The sequence below is a fragment of the Hyperolius riggenbachi genome, chromosome 4, assembly GCF_040937935.1.
Source record: "Hyperolius riggenbachi isolate aHypRig1 chromosome 4, aHypRig1.pri, whole genome shotgun sequence".
Taxonomy (NCBI): domain Eukaryota; kingdom Metazoa; phylum Chordata; class Amphibia; order Anura; family Hyperoliidae; genus Hyperolius; species Hyperolius riggenbachi.
The window spans coordinates 317040233-317046436 of NC_090649.1; positions in this window are offsets into that span (position 1 = coordinate 317040233).

A 6204-nucleotide genomic window follows, 5' to 3' on the forward strand; every position below is an offset into this window, starting at 1 on the left:
TCTATCCTTGTTCATTTTCCTTCATAGTAACATTTTAAAATGAGTAATATATCAATTTAAAGGATGGGAATAAGAGTCAACCAAACACATTTTCGGCATAGAAATATATATATTTACATAGAAAGAGGAACAAAGTCCTGAAAGAGGGACAAATGAGGGGGAAAGAGGGACAGAGGGACAGGGCTCCCAAAAAGGGACTGTCCCTCCAAAAGAGGGACAGTTGGGAGCTATGGCATTCAGTTACACTTAAGTGGTGCCTTAAGATAGGCTGAAGTGGTTAAAGTGTACCAGAGCTGAAATAAGTAAAAAAAATGTATACGTACCTGGGGCTTCCTCCAACTCCATCCACTCGGATCGCTCCCAGGTCGCCGTCCTCCACTGCCTGCAGTTTCGGGAGCCGGGTCCCGTCACTTGCGTCATTTGGCTCCAGCCTACTCAGAAGAAGTGCGCTGTTTGCATATCTCTCCAGCAGCGCTGGTAGCATGTGAGCAATCTAAGTGGATGGGGCTGGAGGAAGCCCCGGGTATGTATAAATCTTTTAATTTATTTGAGCTCTGAGTCCCTTTAAAGACTGTCCAAATACACTTAGTGATTTTTGTTTTCATAGGTTTGTTAATAAAGGATTTACTTACAATAATGTGCAGTATTCTTCTAACCTAGAGGTGCCCATACACTAATCGATACCCCAACATGACTGCCCAAAAGCAACTTTAAGCAATTTGAAATGATGAATCGTACTGGACAGAAGATCTCAATCGAAGGGAATGGGGGCACTGCAGTAGTGGCGGTAGATGATGGCCGGCTGACGGGCCTCTCCCAGGTTTACCCTCAAGATAATCATGGTCTCCCACGATCCTGTTTCACTAAAAAGTACTTGCAGTGGTGCAAACTCACCTGTCAAACAGCATGCTCCATCTTGTTGTCCCGCCATCTCCAACTCAACTGGCGCCCATTCTACATAGCCCAGCAGCATGCTATGTACTGTAAGTACATACATGCTGCTGGGTCACATAGGACGGATGGCGGAGGGGATGGAGACAGAAGGACACAGACTGAAGAAGGGAGTGTGCCAACCATACAAGTGAGTTTGCTGTACTGCAAGTCAGCTGTATGACCTACCTCTTTAAGAGTGTTGCATTTGATATAGAGTTTGAGCCTTCGTTCAGGGTTTAAATCCTGGCATAAGCCAGTATGTAAAACAGTAAAGAGCCTTTGGGTAAGGCTCCCTAATGTTCCTGGGCGCCCGTGGAGAGTGCCCTAAGTAGCTGCGGCAATGAAGCACTGCCAGCACACGGAGGCCCCAGGGGACCACTATTAACTTTGGAGGAGACTGGGGGGGGGGGGTGTAAGGGCTGTCAGCCAGCTCTGGGGCCCTGGGTGGGGGGGCTATCTAGTGGGTACAAAGAGGCCGACTAACTTAAATCTATTTGCAGTGTGTGGCAGAAATACATACCTCTCTGATCAAATTCCGATCAGAGAGGAATCTATCTTTTGGGCACGTTGGGTGGCCTTCTGTTAATGTGTGGCCACCTTAAAGGGCAACTGAAGTGTGAGGGATATGAAGTCTGACATATTTATTTCCTTTTAAGCAATACCAGTTGCCTGGCTGTCCTACTGATCCTGTGCCCATAATACTTTTAGCCATAGACCCTGAACAAGCATGCAGCAGATCAGGTGTTTCTGACATTATTATCAGAACTGACAAGATTAGCTGCATGCTTGTTTCTGGTGTAGTTCAGACACTACTGCAGGAAATAGATAAGCAAGGCTTCCAGGCAACTCGTATTGTTTACACCAAAATCAATTTGGCTGTCTCCATATCCCTCTAACTTCAGGTGTCCTTTAAGTTTTCTGTCTTTTCTGATGAATCAACCAGTTCTGTTGAGTTTTCCAGTTACAATATATTCCTGGTTTTGGTCCTTGGCTTATTTCATGGTTTATAGGTTAAAGTGGGATACAAATCAATTCATAAAATATTGTACAAAAAAATGTACACCCCCAAAAATGTATTATTCAAAAATGTCAAGCATTTTGAAAAGGTGCGATTTTGGGTGCGATTTCAGTGTGATTGCGATTTTGGTATGTTTACAATTTTAGTGCAATTACAACTATGGTCCAATTTTGGAGTTCAAGATGGACGCTTACAAAGCATGAATATAAAGAAAAGTGTTTACCATGGTGCCAGGCTTCAGACAGAGGAAAAGGTGTTACACTTGTAAGGATGCCAAATAATGTATTTTTCATATATTGAGTTTAATCAGAGATGTTTGCTAAATAGGCGAGGTTTTCTATTTAAGTTGTTTCTGCTATTTTTATTACTTACCAAACAGAGAGAACAACAGAGAAGTTACTATTACTTTTTCATTCATTTTGTTCTTGCCCAGTAATCAGAAGCAGAAAATGAATACTATTTAAACCTTTTATTTAATTCACTAAACCCATGGTAGAGAAAGCTCCAGAGAGACTGTAGTCTAGACGTCTCAATACTCTTTGTTCCTACGCACTGCAAATAATAATAAGCAAGGCCTCACCCACAATGAGTTTAGCATTACACTGAAATATTAATCCAGATGCTGACAGAACTTGTGTTACTTCCTCTAATTAATGATCTGAAGCTTTCCTATAGGCTGTTGAAAGTTAAATTCCCTCATAACACTTCAACTTTGTATAGGTAATCCTGTTATTCCTGCTGTGGACAAATCACCCCTAATACAGAGTCAGGATGACGTATGGGGAAATCAGGCATGCGTTTTCTCAAAGTCTTCATTTAAGTGAACTCACATGAGGTAAGAACTAGGTCAGAAGATAACACAGTCAGAGGTGAATCTTGGGTTTGTGTTTATGACCTGCTCCACCGAGTGTACACACTCTAGACTGTTCTCAGCCATGGTGGCCAGTCGGGGCAATCTCGGCTGAGAATCTAGCATGTGTATGGGTGTCCTTCGAGGTCTGTTGAGGTCACTTAAGGTTCTAAAGCCCAATCTACACGATACGATTCTTTGTGCGATTCGATTACGTTCCGATTAAATCCGACATGTCCGATCGCGATTCAATTCAGTTCGATTTGCCATTGCAAAACAATGGCAAATCGAATTGAGTCTAATCGAATCCCTATCGGACATGTTGGATTGAAATGGACCGTAAATAGAATCGTAATCGAATTGCACAAATAATCGTATCGTGTAGATTGGGCTTAAGAAAAATTGTAAATACCATAATTCTGATATAAAGTAGTGGTCACATGACCACATAGTAGTAATAGTTGTGGTCACATAACCACATTGCTGCATGCAGTTCTTCTAAGTCCACCTTGCAGCATTTTGGCAGGGCAGGGGTATACAAGCTACTGCTTACCACCACTATTGTGGCCAATATAGCTGAGGGTAGTGCTGCCAATGGTGTTGATAGTGAGGGTAAAGTTTGAGCTACCAGCTGTCTGGAGTCTGCCAATGAAAATCTGCTCCTAGAGGGCACTATGGTGTGGTGTTATTTACATATTTTGTTTTGTTTTTAATTTGCATATACTGTATATTGCTACTATTTTTTGAAAGAGGAAGTAGCTATTAGATTCAAGCCTGTTAGGAACTTGAAAGCAAACCTGAAGCGAAAAAATAAACTTATGAGATAATGAACTGTATGTGTAGTACAGCTAAGAAAGTAGCACAGAAAAGAGTCTCATATTGTTTTCCAGTAAAGAAAGAGTTAAGAAACTTCAGTTGTTATCTATACAAAAGAGCTTCTCTGAGCTCTTTGACCCAGCATGGGTTGAAGACTTTCCTCCTTAAAGGAGTCATCAAGCAATGTCCTCTACCCCCCGATCTACTTACCTGGGGCTTTATTCAGCCCCTTGCAGCTGACATGTCCCACGGTGCAGCTCTGTTCTCAGCCGCAGGCCCGGGATCCCCGCACAGTGTCTCGCCAGGCCATCCTCTACTGCGCCTGCACAAGCGCTGTTCTCAATCAAGTCCACGATGTCCAGAATGTACTGCGCAGGCGCAGAACTACTGCGCCTGCACAGTCCTGTCAGAACAACGTGGACTTGATTGACAGCGACACTCACGTAGGTGCAGTAGAGTACGCCCTCAAGGTCGCCCTTTGCACTGGCAGGGACCCTGGGCTGCCAGCTGAGAGCAGATCTGCGGCGTGAGACATGTCAGCTGCAAGGGGCTGGAGGAGGCCCCAGGTAAGTAGATAGGGGGGTAGGGGACATTGCTTGATGACTCCTTTTAACAAACAAGAAACAGTGAGAGACAGATTGAGATAAGGTTCTACTGCAGGAAATTTCAAAGGGTCATTAGCTCTGCTCAGTTTTATAGTTGAAAATACAGAGTGTGGTTTGTAAACTGCAAATATGACAGAATGATGCAATGTTATAAAAAAAAGACATATAACTAAAAATAAAAATAAGACTCTTTGCTACTAATGTTCTATTCATTATCTACACTACACATACAATTCATTATATCATAATGTTTTTTTTCTTCAAGTTTGCTTTATTATTGCTTACAGTATGACATATTTTAAATGCAATGAAAATAACAGGCTTCCAAACGTCACACCATTGCAAAAAAAGAAAACAAGCAGTAAAAATAGGTGTCATTTATCCTTCTGACTTGTGGCAATTTTGTTGCCCCCACTAATTTGTAAGAAAAATGGTACCAAGTGGGAAACAGTAACACTAAAATTGCACCTAAGGACCCTTGTCCACGGCTTTCAGGCTACTTTACTAAACCCGTGCTAGTATAGTCAGAGGCGTCCCAGCCACCAGGCAAGGACAAAAGGTGGCCTGGAGCGCCGGGTGGGGGAGAAGCGCCGCCGCGGGAGGGAAGTGTTCACCTTCCCCCGCCAGACTGTGCGACCCCTGTGGTGAACTGGCCGCGGTGTCTAATAGACGCCGCGCCAGTTCATCCCCGCAGCCCACTGCTCCAGTCTGCATAGTCTTCCGGCAGGCAGAGCAGGGCTACAGCAAGATGGCGCCCGAAGCCCTGCACTAAAGACAGGGCTTCGGGCGCAATCTTCCTGTAGCCCTGCTCTGCCTGTCAGCGCGGGACTTTCGGAGGCTGGCTGCGCTGCTGCAGGAAGATCGTCGGGGGAGCTGCGCCCAGAGAGAAGAGTCTTCTGCAGGTGAGTAAATGCTTTTCTTTTTACAGGTAATTATACGTTTTTAGTAAAAGGCTGCCCGCATTAGGATAATTTTCTGGTGAACGCTGGCCACATATGATTATTTCCTGGTGAACACTGGCCACATACGATTATTTCCTGGTGAACGCTGGCCACATACGATTATTTCCTGGTGAACGCTGGCCACAGACGATTAATTCCTGGTGAATGCTGGCCACATTACGATTATTTTCTGGTGAACACTGGCCACATACGATTATTTTCTGGTGAATGCTGGCCACATTATGATTATTTTCTGGTGAACGCTGGCCACATACATTTATTTCTTGGTGAACGCTGGCCACATACGATTATTTCCTGGTGAACGCTGGCCACATACGATTATTTCCTTATGAACGCTGGCCACATTATGATTATTTTCTGGTGAATGCTGGCCACATACGATTATTTCCTCGCGAACGCTGGCCACATTACGATTATTTCCTGGTGAACGCTGGCCACGTTATGATTATTTTCTGGTGAACGCTGGCCACATAAAGATTATTTCCTGGTGAACGCTGGCCACATTACGATTATTTTCTAGTGAACGCTGGCCACATTACGATTATTTCCTGGTGAACGCTGGCCACATTACGATTATTTCCTGAGAACGCTGGCCACATTATGATTATTTTATGGTGAATCATTGCTGCATTATAATTATTTTATGGTGAATCATTGCTGCGTTATGATTATTTTATGGTGAATCATTGCTGCGTTATGATTATTTTATGGTGAATCATTGCTGCGTTATGATTATTTTATGGTGAATCATTGCAGCGTTATGATTATTTTATAGTGAATCATTGCTGCGTTATGATTATTTTATGGTGAATCATTGCTGCGTTATGATTATTTTATGGTGAATCATTGCTGCGTTATGATTATTTTATGGTGAATCATTGCTGTGTTATGATTATTTTATGGTGAATCATTGCTGCGTTATGATTATTTTATGGTGAATCATTGCTGCGTTATGGTTATTTTCTGGTGAAAGATCACCGCATTATGATTATTTTAAGTGAATCATTGCTGCGTTATGAT